Source organism: Rana temporaria, chromosome 10 (genome assembly GCF_905171775.1).
Source record: "Rana temporaria chromosome 10, aRanTem1.1, whole genome shotgun sequence".
In the NCBI taxonomy this organism is placed as follows: Eukaryota; Metazoa; Chordata; class Amphibia; order Anura; family Ranidae; genus Rana; species Rana temporaria.
The window spans coordinates 15,092,797-15,109,769 of record NC_053498.1 but is presented as its reverse complement, the minus strand read 5'-3'; positions in this window follow the sequence as shown (position 1 = coordinate 15,109,769).

Below are 16,973 nucleotides of genomic sequence, written 5' to 3'. Positions count from 1 at the left end.
CTGCCTGATCAGTGAGGACTCGAGTGAGGGCAAGATGGCCCCCACCCGTCCTCATAGCTTTGCTGGGCGGAAGTGACGTCAAAACGTCAGTCCCGCCCAGCGTCTTAAAGAGACAATTTTTTTGTTGTCATTTTTTTAAATGACAAATTTTCCATATTTTTTTTTCTTGCATTTAAGTCTAAATATGAGATCTGAGGTCTTTTTGACCTCAGATCTCATATTTAAGAGGACCTGTCATGCTTTTTTTCTATTACAAGGGATGTTTACATTCCTTGTAATAGGAATAAAAGTGATACATTTTTTTTTTATTATTATTTCAGTGTAAAAAATTATAATATTAATAATAATAAATAAGAAAACAAAAAAAAAAATATTTTAAAGCGCCCCGTCCCGATGAGCTCGCGCGCAGAAGCGAACGCATACGCGAGTAGCGCCCGCATATGAAAACGGTGTTCAAACGACACAAGTGAGGTATCGCCGCGATCGTTAGAGCGAGAGCAATAATTCTAGCCCTAGACCTACTCTGTAGCTCAAAAAATGCAACCTATAGAATTTTTTAAACGTCGCCTATCGAGATTTTTATGGGTAAAAGTTTGACGCCATGCCACGAGCTGGCGCAATTTTGAAGCGTGACATGTTGGGTATCATTTTACTCGGCGTAACATTATCTTTCACAATATATAAAAAAATTGGGCCAAATTTATTGTTGTCTTATTTTTTAATTAAAAAAAGTGAATTTTTTTTCAAAAAAAGTGTGCTTGTAAGACCAATGCTGGGCTGTTCCTGGAGCCCATCTCAACATCTTACCCCAATCTGTCCGCTTATCTCCTACTCTATTAGCTTTTATACCAGTGGTTCTCAACCTTCTAGTGCAGTGACCCCTTGATAACATTTCCCAAGTTGTGGGGACCCCTAACAGTAAAAAAAAAGTGTTTTTTTTTCAAAAAAAGTGTGCTTGTAAGACCGATGCGCAAATACGGTGTGACAAAAAGTATTGCAATGACCGCCATTTCATTCTCTAGGGTGTTAGAACAAAAATATGTAATTTTTGAGGGTTTTAAGTAATTTTCTAGCAAAAAAAAATGTTTTAGGCTCCATTCACACTATAGCGTACTGAATCGCGGCGTTTTGTCCCACGAATTGCGGCGGCAAATAGCGGCGTTTTGTACCACGACTGTGAATGCAGCCTGTGACCCCCTCTATGGAGATGGTTCACATCTCCCAGCCGAACGCCTTTTTTAAGGCGGCAGACGTCAGGCGTCCGGCGTTCGGCGTGGAGATGTGAACCATCTCCATAGAGGGCAATGCTAAAGCATCCCGCTGGCGTGTCGGGGCGGCAGCGGCGTTCACACTACAGGTGTATATACGCCTAGGTGTGAACGGGGCCTTAGTCTTGTAAACGCCGAATCTGAAAAACACCTTCTGTCCATAAGTGGTTAACATATACAATTAATGGCTTTTTCTAAATGATATTATAATATAGGAAATATATTTAGATCAATGCCTTTACTGTACTCATTCACCATCATGCATTGTACAGTATGTCTCCTCCTCCTGTACAATACAAACAAAAACGCCTCCTCCCCCACAACATTGCCTTAGGTTTACTATTACTTTTTAATGCATCCCACCTTCACATTTCTCCCATTTCTATCCCTCCATCCCATGATATGCTCATCCATCCCTCAATCTTTTATCTATTTCACACTTCCCCCTGTCACATTTCTCTCATTACAATCCATTCATCCAATTTGTTGTTCAGTTCATCCATCCCTCAGTCTGTTATCTTCCTCACACTTCCCCCTGTCCCATTTCTCCCATTTCTATCCCTCCATCCCATGATATGCTCATCCATCCCTCAGTCTGTTATCTTCTTCACCAGGGCTGGCCCAAGACATTGTGCTGCCTGGGCCCAGGAATGAAATGCTGCCCCCCCTCCCAAAAATAAATCACGTCCACCAAAAGTCCCCCCCCCCCACACTCTTTATTTTATATCATGACAATTAAAACCAAAAATAAATGTATCCATTCTACATGCAATCATCCCATTTCTTGTTCACGCTTCACTCTGTCTCATATATTTATGCTAGATGCATTCATCACATTTCTTGCTCGTTATTATTATTATTATACAGGATTTATATAGCGCCAACAGTTTGCGCAGCGCTTTTCAACATCGGGGAAGACAGTACAATTACAATACAGGAGGAATCAGAGGGCCCTGCTCGTTAGAGTTTACAGTCTAGAAGGGAGGGTCAAGTGGAACAAAGGGTAGTATATGTGGGGGATGATCAGATGGACAAAATGGAAAAAAAAACACAACAACTTTTTTTTCTATAGGTGTGGGTAGGATAGGCTTCTCTGAAGATAACGGTTTTCAGAGATTGTCTAAAACAGTGGTTCTCAACTTGGGGGTCGAATTACGATTTGCCAGGGGTCACAGGATCATGGGCTGTTCCTGAAGCCTGTGCTGCTCTCCCAGCCTTTTGTGACCGCCCAGCTGGGCTGTTGCTGGAGCCTGTGGCCGCCTAGCTGGGCTGTACCTGGAGCCCATCTCAACATCTTCACAGCCGCCCATTAAGTTCACAGCATGGCTGGGGGGCAGAGACTAGAGGTCAGCTGACTGGTGATGAATGTGAAGTGGGCGGGGCTGGAGGAGACCCTATCTCCTGATTTCGGCATAGGTGTCACTGCTATGAGATACCACAAAGTCGGAGACACAGTGAACCCAGAGACACAGTAAGTAACACTACCTGTGATTATAGTTGCCATTAAAATTCCCCACTACATTTCTCAGATCAGCAGATGACCTTGATCAAGAGCACCAAATTTGGCTGATCAGAACTCCCCCCAGCACTGCCACTCATCCCAACTCCCCCCACCAAGGAGTAAGAGAAAGAATAAAAATAGAGAATACATGGAAGGGAGAGGAAAACAGGTGGAGGGACAAAGAAAAAGGGAGAGAAAGAAGAAGAGAAAGAACAAGAAAGACGGCTAGAGAGAGGGATGGGGGAAAAAAGAAATTAGGATAGAGAGAATTAAAAAAGAAAGAAAGGAGAACAACGAGGAAGAGTAGTACATCCTAAAATGTACCATAATGGGTTTTAATACTGTAGGAGTGGAAGGGACTCGGGGAGCGCAAAATTTCCGCGGGTTAGGGGTACAAATTACATGTCTTGCCTTGGGTGCTGACAACCTATGCTACGATTTTTTTTTTTTTACTGTTAGGGGTCCCCACAACTTGGGAAATGTTATCAAGGGGTCACGGCACTAGAAGGTTGAGAACCACTGGTATAAAAGCTAGAGTAGGAGATAAGCGGACAGATTGGGGTAAGGTGTTCCATAGGCTTGGAGAGGCTCTGGAAAAGTCCTGGAGGTGAGTATGGGAGGAGGTGATGAGAGAGCTAGAGAGCAAGAGGTCTTGCGAAGAACGAAGACAACGAGTAGGTTGGTATTTGGAAACTAAGTCAGTGATGTAGCTAGGGGCAGAGTTGTGGATGGCTTTGTAGGTTGTCGTTAGTATTTTGAATTTAATTTGTTGGGTGAGCGGAAGCCAGTGGAGGGGTTGACAGAGAGGAGTAGGAGAGTAGAGCGATTAGTAAGGTGGATGAGTCTGGCAGCAGCATTCATGATGGACTGAAGGGGGGTTAGAGTATGGAGAGGTAAGCCAATGAGGAGGGAGTTGCAGTAATCAAGGCGATAGATGACTAGGGAGTGAATTAAGAGCTTTGTGGTGTCGTTGGTTAGAAAGGGGCGTATTTTGAAGATGTTGCGGAGGTTGAGGCGGCAAGATTTGGACAGTGATTGGATCTGGGGCTTAAAGGAAAGCTCAGAGTCCACGACTACACCTAGAACCTTGGCGTGCTGGGATAGGCTGATAGTTGTGCCTTCGATTTTGACAGAGAGATCGAGGGAGGAGGCACGTGGGGGAGGACAAATTAGAAGTTTGGTTTTGGATAAATTAAGTTTGAGGAAGTGCTGTGACATCCAGACTGATATATATGATAGTAAATTAGTGATGCGTGAAGAGAATGATGGAGTGAGATGAGGGGTAGAAATAGATTTGAGTGTCGTCAGCGTAGATCCATTTATTGTTCTCTTTTCACTCTTGTCCATCCAATCATCACATTTCTTTTTCATGCACCACTCTGTGTTATTTATCCCTTCTCCATAAATTAATTAAATTTATTGTTCACGAACCACTCTCGGTCATTTCTTCCTTCTCCATCACTTTATTGCATATTTTTTTATTAACAAGTTACTTAATTTCGCTTTTATTTATTTCAGAATGCCCAGTTGTATTGTCAAATCGTGCTCCACAAACACGGGAAATGCAAATTTCACACTGCATGCTTTTCCACGCAATAGAGAGAGAGAATCAAAACCCGGCTTGAAAAAAAATCAACATTCCAATTGACGAACTAGAATCGTTGATTAAAACAATTTATAAATCTAATTTCTGGACATTTAAAATATGTTCAAAACATAAAAAAAAATGATTATGAACTAAGAGGTACACAAAAACTTCTGAAGAATACAGCTTACCCTTCTCTGCTATTAGAAAAAAAAAAAATCTGTCATGTTGAATTCGAACACAACTATCGTATATACTCGAGTATAAGCCGAGTTTTTCAGCACATTTTTTTTGTGCTGAAAATGCCCCCTCTCGACTTATACTCGAGTCACCTTTTTGCGCCTGGTCTCCCGGACTTTGATCAGGCATTTCAATCCATTCATTCAATTTGATGTTCACCCATCCCTCAGTCCAGCCCTCAAAAAATCCACTCGCCTGCTCGCATTTTGTGATTGGATTCTGAGGTCTGGCAAGGAAGGGCTGCCTGGGAGTCGGGGGGGCGAGCCGTCAGCCTGTGTCAAATGGGAGTCCTTCTCCCAGCGATCACGGAGGCCGGAGGGGGAAGAGAGAGAGAGCCTCCCAGCTTTCATTTCAATAGCCGTGTTCCCCGCCGCTCGCTGTCAGATACAGCCCCGCCCCCTGGTCCCGGGACTTTGTTCGACAGATCACCCGTCACTGGGATTGGACGGGTGATCTGTCTATCAAAGTTCCCCTGCCAGGGGGCAGGGCTGTATATGACATTGCGTGGCGGGAACACGGCTATTAAAATGAAAGCTGTTATCACTGTTCCCCCGCTGCACTCTGATCACCTGGGCGGCTCTCCTGTTCCTCTCCTTGGCTGCACAGGTAGGCTGCAAGGTGGACACAAGGCTCCATGGAGGGCACTGGGCACACGGCTGCAAGGTGGACACAAGCCTGCATTGGTGGGCACTGGGCACACGGCTGCATGGTGAACACAAGACTGCATTGGTGGGCACACGGCTGCATGGTGGACACAAGACTGCATTGGTGGGCACTGGGCACACGGCTACATGGTGGACACAAGACTGCATTGGTGGGCACACGGCTGCATGGTGGACACAAGACTGCATTGGTGGGCACACGGCTGCATGGTGGAAACAAGTTGCAGCCTCACTGTGCCCCAAGTTGCAGCCTCACCGTACCCCAAAATCCAGTCTCACTGTGTCCTAAAATCCAGCCTCACTGTGCCTCAAAATCCAGCCTCCCTGTTCCCCAAAATCCAGCCTCACTGGATTTTGGGGAATTTGAGACAATGTCAGCTGTTATAGCGTGTTTTACCCCACTGCGATCCCGCGGCTTTACTCTTCCTTTACACTCTCTTTCACATCACACTGAAATAACGTCTCCCGAACAACCCCGCCCGCCGGCGGTGCTCTCCCTGGCAGCTCAGCTTCTCGCCAGCCCTCATTTTCCACTCACAAATTGCGAGTAGGCGAGTGGAAAATGTATTTGACATTAGTAGAAATTAGAAAATAAATACTTATATTACTAAAGCATTTATATGTAGTAAAATATCAATGAATAATAGAAACGATGAAACAAATGGTAATACTGATAAAAATCAGTATGTCCTATAAAAATCTGATTTTTTTCTCACAGACTCTTTGAAATGAGGAACAGAACTGTCATAAGCGGTAACCCCAGACTTCTATCTTTTCTTGGCCACATCCAGAAAATTATAACGACTGTGCAATGCGCAGGACCTATGGACAATTACGAGTCATTAGATGCATGTACAATCAAATTTATTTTATAGGTCAGTAAAAACGTAGTTACTATCTCTTGTTAGAGCCGGTTCATACAGGGTCGACTTGTCAGGCGACTCAGCCGCCTGACAAGTCGCGCTCCGCTTTATTCAATGTAACCGTTCTAATCGTAGCGACACAAGTCGCTCCGACTTAGAAAAAGGTTCTTGTACGACTTTGGGGGCGACTCGGGGCGACTTGCATTGACTTCAATACAGAAGCAATTTTGCAAGTCACCTCTTAAGTCGTCTTGAGATCGCCTTGCCGAGTCGCCCCCAAAGTCATGCTGCCCCTGTGTGAACCGGCTCTAACTCTTGTTGCTAAAATCTCTTGTAAAATGTTACTTTAATATCAAAATATATTTTCAATCTTTTTAAATCTGCAGCTTTTTTTTTTAAATAATACCTGGTGAACCTGCCATGAAAGTGCTTGTTCAGATGCGTCCTGTTATGGATTGATAAATATCTACCAATTATGACCCTGTTTTGTTGCCGTGATTTAGGGCTATCTTCCTTATTAAGCAGTTAAGGGAGGTCAGAAAACATAATATAATCAAAGTCGCCATTACTTGTACAACATCCTAATTATGTACAACAAAACACCAAAAAGGAACTTACAGACTTTACCGGTAGCAGGGAAGACATAAACATGTAAAAACTCCAATAACATTTTTCTTACACAGTTACAATAACACATAACAAAATATAAACAAAATATAAACAGGGAAAAATCCCAATTACAGTTACATCTCTTGTGATAGCACCTATAAATTTATGATATACAAATAACTCCTGAAACAGTCCAAGAGGTCGACACGTTTTGCATGTACTACTTCTTAAGTACCTTTTTTCTTGGAGACAAGGGAAAATAAGCTAAGAATATACAATATATTATACATATATACAATTTGAGCAAACAATGGACATTGGCACCCGAAGACAACAGTTTCTTAAAAATATATTAATGTTATCACAAATAATCCTAAACCATAGACAGATATATAAAATATCTTTCAGTGAACGTACTAACCTACTAAAGTGCACTAATGTCACAAACTACAACACCAAGAGGCCCTAGCCAATTCCATAAACATTAAGCGCCAGTAATGCATCTGCCGGTAACAAGGTGGGAACTATAGATGTTTTGCGCTATTTTGTTTCCTCAGGAGCTTAAGCAGGCATTCTAAACAAGTAAAAACAAATGCGTATTTACAATATCTGATCATAGCATACATTCAAGAGTGTTATATATGATATTAATTGCCATCCCTCCAGCTAATGCATGGATCTAGGCAATATAGCAGCACATGAGAGCGTGAATTTATCCCTGACCTGTCTGGTGTGTTCCTTGGCCTTTATGATGCTGTTTGTTCACTAAGGTTCTCTAACCAACCTCTGAGGGCTTCAGCTGTATTTATACTGAGATTAAATTACACACAGGTGGACTTTATTTACTAATCAGGTGACTTCTGAAGGCAATTGGTTCCACTAGATTTTAGTTAAGGGTATAAGAGTAAAGGGGGCTGAATACAAATGTACACCACACTTTTCACATATTTATTTGTAAAAATTATGTTTCACTTTGTTTTGGTCTATCACATAAAATCCCAATAAAGGACATTTAAGTTTTTGGTTGTAACATGACAAAATGTGGAAAATTTCAAGGGGTATGAATATTTTGTCAAGGCACTGTATAGTATGCACTTTATTCACATACAACCCTGTGTAAACTATCTATGCGGACTCACATTTCACTGCAAAATAACAGATGTGAGTGGCAGAAAAACAATCTTTTAACTCTGAAAACAGAGCTTCAATACCGTCTTAACAACATTTTATAAATGAGCATCGAGTTACTAAAATTTTGTGTTTAAAAATGTTACTCTAATGTGTGAGTATCCCAAATCTTTCAAGAAGACAGTCGTGCACCATGCTGGAGCCTTCTCTCATCAGATTTGGGAAGTTCATTGTTCCTAGGATTTCATCATAAGAACTGCAGTCGGGCAATACTATTGCATTTTAGTCCGGTAAATGAGTGGCAGAGACATAAGTTTTGAAACTTATAAAAAAAATTCTCTTCCAAATTTTACATCAGCTAATTTCACTTCAAGAAAATAAAATGTTTGTGCAAAAACGATTGGTTCTGAGATGCAGTGTTGAGTCATCCTAAATAATCCAAGAAAACATTTGCTAAACTCTTATCTGCCATTATAGCGCTCTAGTAAAATTTACATCATAGTCTATTCCTAGCAAATTAGTTCTATTTTGCCTTATGGCATCACTGCTCTCTGAATAAAATGTACGTAATAGACATGTGCATTCATTTTCGTCCGAATGCATTTTCGTCCAAATTTCAGGTATTTTCGTTATCGTTTTAACAAATGATAATGAAAGCACAGAAACTGAAAACCGAAAGATCCGACATAAACAAATGCTTTATTTCCGTTTTTGTTGCGGTCGAATGTGCCTAACCTTAACTCTATTAGTCCAATATTATTCTACATAATGAGAAAAGATTCGACATTGAGAGAAAAGATTTGACATTATAGAGACATGAAGAAGAGTTGACATAGAGAGAAAAAATTTGACTTGGAGAGAAAATATTTGACATAGAGAGAAAAGATTCCACATAGAAAGACATGAAGATTCGACAAAGTAGCTAAAAACATACGATCGCAGCAAGCGGACATTTATGGTGAATTGCTCTGCCCATAGGCTATAGAAGAATTCTAATGTTGGTTGACTAGTAATAATCATTAATAAATATAATTATTACTAGTCATACAACATTAGAATTCTTCTATAGCTTGTAGGCGGAACATTCAACCGGAAATGTACGATTGCGGCATCGTACAGTTTCGTTGCTCCGTCGAATATTTTTCTTTTTTTAATATATATTTTTTTTTTTAAAGATTCCGTCAAATCTTCTTAGAACATTCGACAGATACCATGAGGCCGCGTACACACGATCAGTCCATCCGATGAGAACGGTCCTAAGGACCGTTGTCATCGGTTAACCGATGAAGCTGACTGATGGTCTGATGTGCCTACACACCATCAGTTAAAAAAACGATCGTGTCAGAACGCGGTGACGTAAAACACAACGACGTGCTGAAAAAACGAAGTTCAATGCTTCCAAGCATGCGTCGACTTGATTCTGAGCATTTTTTTAACCAATGCTTTTGCATACTAACCATCGGTTTTGACCTATCGGTTATCAGTCCATCGGTTAAATTTAAAATTTTAAAGCAAGTTCTACATTTTTTGACCGAAGGTTAACTGACCGATGGGGCCCACACACGATCAGTTTGGACCGATGAAAAGGGTCCTTCAGTCCGTTTTCATCGGTTTTGACCGATCGTGTGTACGTGGCCTAAGCCAGCCCTCAAAATTTCCACTCGCCTACTAGCATTTGGCGAGTGGATTTAAGCTGGGGGCGAGTGATGACAGGGCTGCATGACCAATCTCCCTCAAATCTGTGCCTACACTTAGAGTCCCGATGAGATTGGCGGCCGAAGAGGAAAGGTGCATGCTCGGGAAAAGTAGTCTGGTGAGTCGCGCACAGGCAGAGCAGTACACAGGTGCTCTCCTTACAATTCTCATTAAGCCATGGGACCTAACAGTATGACCTCTCTGAGCCTGTCCCCCTCCCCCGGGCCCCGACCAATGTAGCTGGAGAGCAGAAAGTAATGAGTGAGGTGGAGGATTGCAAAAATTACCACTCCGGTGCAGCGCTCAATGAAAGTTGCCCTGACATGAGAGTGGCAGCCTTCTAGTTTGTGCAGTTTTCTTCTCCTTGTGCTGTAAGTTTAGCCTGAGCACTGTGAACAGACTGGTCTCAATGTGTGCTGTGCGCTGTCAGTGTGCGCAGTGCTATGGTGTCAATGGCTGTGCAGTTGTGTGGATCTCAGCACTGGATTGTACTCCCTCCCGCTGTGCTGCAGCTCCTCTCCTCTCTGCCAGCCTGAATAAAAGGGGGAAGTGGGGACATGCAAGCGTGGAGCCGCACACACAGGCTCCTGATGATGAGATGAATGGGAGAGAGAGAGAGGATGGATGGAAGTTGCAGAGGAGACAGCAAGAGAATGGGGAAGAGACCCAGTTATAGTGCCCTGTCCCTCTGGTCTGCCCCCAGTGCCCTGTCCCTCTGGTCTGCCCCCAGTGCCCTGTCCCTCTGGTCTGCTCCCAGTGCCCTGTCCCATTTTGTTAAAGTTGTTGTTGGTAATATTTAATTTTGTAACTTGATTCTGCATAAAATTGTCATTCCATGAGATAATCTACGAGGGCGTGTTTACGGGTGCAATTAGGCGCAGGGCAGTGTATGAATTAGGTGGGGCAACTGGTGGCGAGTAACTCTTGAGGCCTGGCTAGTGGCTCAGGACTTGAAATTATGAGCCCTGGCCTAAGCCTTCAATGACAAATTCAAACTTAATTAATTTGGATTTTCGGACTAATGCATCTTTTTTACGAAAAACAAAATAAATAAAAACGAATTTCGGGAGTAACTAAATACATTTATTTTTCTGAGGAAAACTAAATTCCGAAAATAAATCTTTCAGTGCGCACATGTCTAGTACGTAATACTTAAAGGACATTACTACTGTCCAACCTAAAAAACGTCAAAAACGTTATTGTTATCTAAATATAAGTTGCTTGACTTGAATCACAGCAATATAAATATCAGTTATATCTTATAATAGTGACATCACTGCTCTTCATGTATAAACTTGAGCTATTTTATAAAAAAGATATCACCATTCTTTTAAGATCTCAAGACATGTTCTATCTGACTGCTCTCAGAGTATGACTTTTTTGATATTTTTTTTTTTAAGGAGAGACCTCTACCCCTCCATTTACACAGCAGTGCAAATTTCTATTCTTTGAATACAGGTTATAATTTTTTTGCAGTGACATCACTACTCTGAGTATGTTTTATATTAGACAGATGTCACATCAGTTCTCACAACACCATAAGAATGTTGACTTACTATAGTCAGTGCGATGTTGTCACTCCTTTCCTTCTCTCGTGTAGTCACATCACAGTATCATCTCTACTGTTAGAAGTTATTTATAATGCTACTTTGCATGTTCACAGGAAAACCCAATATAGTGGATTTCCTGATGTACTTTAACCACTTCCACATACTCTTTTCCTTCTGAGAGTATATACATTTTTATAAAACGGACACAGGAAATACCAGTCAATTAATACAACATTTAAAAATATTTACTGAGATCAAATTGAAATGTTATTTGTACCATGTACTAGTTGATTTATTGTTCAATTGTTCCTTATTGAATTACATTAATGTTCAAAGGGAATACAGTTACATCATGTAATACATCAGGTAACATATATCAATAGACTCAGTATACACTATATTAAAAAGAAAGTGTTGGCTGGCATGTCTTTACACACACGTGAACTTTAATGGCATCTCAGTCTTGGTCTGTAGGGTTCAATATTGAGTTGGCCCACCCTTTGCAGTTATAACAACTTCAACTCTTCTGGGAAGGCCGTCCACAAGGTTTAGGAATGTGTCTATGGGAATGTTTGACCATTCTTCCAGAAGCACTTTTGTGAGGTCAGGCACTGATGTGGACGAGAGGGCCTGGCTCGCAGTCTCCGCTCTAATTCATCCCAAAGGTGTTCTATCAGGTTGAGGTCAGGACTCTGTGCAGGCCAGTCAAGTTCCTTCACCACAAACTCACTCATCCATGTCTTTATGGAACTTTCTTTGTGCACTGGTCCAAATTAATTGAAGGAGGAAGGAATTATGGTTCAAATCCGTTCAATATCCATTCAAAAATGGAAAAAACAAAGCTGCGCCACAATAATCACAATTAATAAGAAAATTTAAATTACAATTAAATAAATAATCATAATTAAGGTGAATTGGTCAGCCATAAATGAATATCATCAGCATCAAAACAGTCAGTATGGATCCTTTAGTAGGTACACTCATGCAGGTAATTCATGGAAAGCCACATCACCAAAGTGACAGGTAAAAATGATTAGAGTGATCCCTGCACCAATAAATGAGGCCGCTTACCAGAGGGCAAGCAAACTGTGCGTTTGGCTATAGCCCAGCCACGGCCTTTAATTCACAGGATCCCGGGGGAGAATCAGCTCTCAGAAACTCTATAGGTAACACTCTCCAATTTGCCCTATAAGCTTTGGAAAAGGGTGTGATGCTGGGTTGTGGCCAGGGATGCCAGGAGTAAGCGCCTGGATACACTTTCCACTGGTGGTACTGCGTTAGTTGTATCACCGCCGTCCGCCGTGACTCACTTTGTGAAAACAGTTTGGGGATGGCCCCTTCCTGTTCCACCATGACTACGCACCAGTGCACAAAGCAATGTCCATAAAGACATGGATGATTTGGGGTGGAGGAACTTGACTGGCCTGACCTTAACCCGATAGAACACTGTTAGGGTAAGATAGAAAGGAGACTGTGAGACAGACCTTTTCTCTAACATCAGTACCTGACCTTAAATAATGCACTCCTGGAAGAATGGTCAAACATTCACATAGACCCATGCCTAAACCTTCTGGAAACCTTCCCAGAAGAGTTAAAGCTGTTATAGTTGCAAAGGGTGGGCCAAGTCAATATTGTCTACCGACGAAGACTAGGATGCCATTAAATTTCATGTTCATGTAAAGGCAGGTGTCCCAATACTTTTGGTAATGTAGTGTATATCAGTAGACTCAGTATATATTGTATTGCATGTCAGTAAACAAAAGACAAGTGGAGCGATACAATACAGGAAAGACAATGCATCAACATTGTTGGGTTTCATTGGTTAAGTAAAGAGGTGAACAGGAAGGGGAAGGGTAGGAATTCTAGATCACAGTAAATCAGGATCAGAGAAATATGTCAGACTATGGTATAGCATAGATCGTGTAACCTTTTACTTCGGGAGAGGGTATAGAGAGAGGCCGAGCAAACAATGAAAATAGAATGATCATACAGTGCAGCGTGGATGTATGAGCCATAATTTCTATTTTAAAAGAGAATTTAGACATAACAGAGTTCTTTAATGCAAATGTTCTCTCAAAAGCACAAAATCAATTGAGGTCATCAATGGTTTCGCTAAAGGACGATGATAAATCAGTATTCCAATTGAAGTTTATGGGGAAAAGCTTTTATTAAATGCTGGCTATATTTGTAAGGCTAATGCCGCGTACACACCATCACTTTATGTGATGAAAAAAAATGACGTTTTTAAAAACGTCACTTTAATTGACCGTGTGTGGGGGAAAACGTCGTTTTATGTCTTGTAAAAAACGACAGAAAAAAATTGAAGCATGCTTCAATTTTATGTGTCGTTTTTCAAAAGTGCACTTTTTACTTCACAGAAATTGACCGTGTGTAGCAAAAAACGTCGTTTTCTAAGACGTTTTTTCATCCACGCATGCCCAGAAGCAAGCTTCAATGGTAAAACGTGGTGAGAACGTAACCTCACTTTGCAAGATCATTGTGAGAAAACGATGGTGTGTAGGCAACTTCGTCTTAGAAAATTGAAGTTTCAAAAACGTCATTTTTTACTTCACAGAAAGTGTCGTTTTTTTTCATCACATAAAGTGATGGTGTGTACGGGGCATAAGGCTTCATTTCCATGGATGTTTTTACAGACATTTTTTTTTTGCCTTTTTTACAGCTTAAAAATGCCTGTCCATGTTTTTATTTTTTTTTAGTTGGAGTTCAAAAACGCAGCGGTAGCGTTTTTAGCGTTTTTACAGCTCTAAGGCTGGAGCTTCAGAACGCACTGGTCCTGGGGTTTTTTTGCAGCTTAAAAACGGCCTAGTCATCTACAGCTCAAAAACGTCATGGTGGGCATGAGGCCATAGACTAACATGGAGAGCCGTTTTTAAGCTGCAAAAAAAGCTCAGAAAAGTGGCTGTAAAAACGTCAAAAAACGTTCATGGAAATGAAGGCTAATAAGCAAAGTAAATAAAACACTTAGAAAACCAGCACGGCCATGGGGCACATGTACCAAGCCCAAAATGAAAAAAAATAAATAAAAAAAAATAGTATTTGTCCCTACACAGAACTGTCATCTTTCCCTATCAGCTCCAACCCACACTGGTAATATGACTGCTAGTAGCCAACCCTTTTTTTAGATAAGGGGGTTGGTTATTAATTGCTCTCAAATTGGCTTTTTGTGACTCAGCCAACTAGGGGAAATGCAATTCATTGCATTAAAGATTGTTTGTTAGTTCTAGCAGCAAATCTGCAATTTTTTTGGCCAAACATTCACAGCTTGTTTGCTATGTCATTTTATAATAAAATGCAAGGTACATTTATTCAATAGCATCCCACCACACATTAACTCCTTAAATTTTTTTTTAAAAATAAAAAAAATATACGTACCTTACCCTACTTCCATCAAGATCTTGGGAACACCAAGTAAGCCAACTCTTGCAAGAAGACAGTCATGTACTATGCTGGAGAAACGTATTGTGAGATTTGGGCTCTTTATCACCCCCAGTATTTCATCAATAGGATTTCAATGTTCAATCAAAATTGAACTTATGTGATAACCCCACTATGTTTTGTATAATTTATTTTAAAAAAAGTAACAAAAATTATTGAAAGAAAAAAAGTCTATCCCATATTTTGTGACAGTTAAAGTGATTGTAAGGCTTTGTTTTTTTAAATAACAAACATGTCATACTTACCTCCACTGTGCAGTTTGTTTTGCACAGAGTGACCCTGATTCTCGACTTCTAGGGTCTGTCGCTGATTGTATAACCCCCTAAGAGAAGCGCTCTCCAGGGGGGTTGGTTACCTTGCCGGCGCGCTCCTGAGTCCAACATTTGCGTATATAGACGCTGAATGTAGGACTCAGCCTTGCCCCCTTCCTCTTTGGGACTTTTTTGTGTGTGATCACTTTGGTGATTTGTTTTTGTGCACTGCAGTATAAAAAGAAAAAAAAAATCTTTGAGCATCAAGGGGCAATAGCAAAAATACGATTTTATAATTATGCTCTTGTGCTTGTCAGAATGTTTATACTGAAATAATAAAACAGTATTGTATTTATGAAATAATGCAAATCTTTGTTTTGGGAAATTTTTTATTTTTTTCATTAATACAAAAAAGAAATTCAAGTTAGTTTATCCATGCTATTTTGAAGACAAGTGACACAAATGATATACTTAAAATATATATATTTATTAACTAAAAATACAGTGCACATTAATATCAGGTATATTTTGTGATAATACAAATAAATGCATATATTTTTTCCATATTTGTTCCATATCCTTTTAAAGAGTGATAGTGGTTATTTTATTTTATTTTAATTTATTCTGTTTATGCATTCTACTGTCAATTAGCTTTCTCAGAGACAACTTAGTTCTGTGGCGCTGAGTTGTGCATCTAGGCCTGGTGTTGCACTCTTGTTAGAAATAAATGCATATACTTCTAAATATCAAAGATAAATGATGATACAGATAATATTCACATTTCTACACAAGCTCATATTACAAAATACCACATTTCAATACTTGGATGACACTGGGTATATTTAAGACTTGTTAGTCTTGTGAATAGCTTTCCGTGACTCCACAAACTTTGGGGCAGATCCACGTACCTGCGCGTAATCTTCTGCCAGACGCAGCGTATCTAAGATACACTACACCGCCGTAACTTTTTTTTTCGAATCCTCAAAGAATTTGCGCCGTAAGTTACAGCGGCGTAGTGTATCTTTGGCGGCGTAAGGGCGCGGAATTCAAATGGATGTAATGGGGGCGTGTTTTATGACAATACGTTGTGACCCGACGTAAACGACATGTGGGGGTATCCCAGTGCGCATGCTCGAAACTGACCCGGAACAAGCCAATGCTTCCGACGGTGACGTCATTGTACGCAAATCCCTATTCGCGAACGACTTACGCAAACGACGTAAAAAATTCAAAATTGTACGCGGGAACGACGGCCATACTTAACATTGAGTATGCCTCATAACAGCAGCTTTAACTACACGCCGGAAAAAGCCGAACGCAAACGACGTAAACAAAATGTGCCGGCCGGTCGTACGTTCGTGGATCGCTGTAAATAGCTAATTTGCATACTCGATGTGGAATTCGACGGAAACGCCACCTAGCGGCCGCCGAATAATTGCAGCTTAGATCCGACGGCGTACTAAGACGTACGCCTGTCGGTTCTAGCCGAGATGCCGTCGTATCTTGTTTAGAGGATACAAAACAAAGATACGACGCGCAAAATTTGAAATTACGCGGCGTATCAATAGATACGCCGGTGTAATTTCTTTGTGGATCTGCCCCTTGGTGTTTACTTTAGTACGATGTGATACCTTCTCAAAACAAACAGATCTTCTAACTTTACACTTTAAAATGCACAGACAAAATCAAAATGTTATATTGTGCACAGCTTAATAATCCAATCAAGACTTATTTTAAATTTAGAATAAATCTATTTCTAAACACATATCATGACAAAACCATTGTACAAACTTTGGCTTAAGCTTTTTAAAGACAGACAAAACTGTGTATGTCTTTTAATATTTGGAATATAATTATTTCATACTGCAGTTAAAAATAATACAACTCCAATTTGCTCTGCCATATATTTAAATGGTTTTAGTAATGTATATGCAAAAACAATTCAATTACCAAAAAGGTGCACAAAAAAAAAGATAAATACTTTACCAGGACTTAAGAATTCTGTCATTTTGAGAAGCTTAAAGTTAGGTGAGTCCCAAAGGGACTGCTGCCAACATTCCTACATATTCTCTGCCTTTCAAGATCTCCCAGTCTCTCTCTCTAAATTCCTCCAAGATCTTCCTTTAGCCTAGCATCTCCCCACATTCTAGCATTTTGAGATCTTT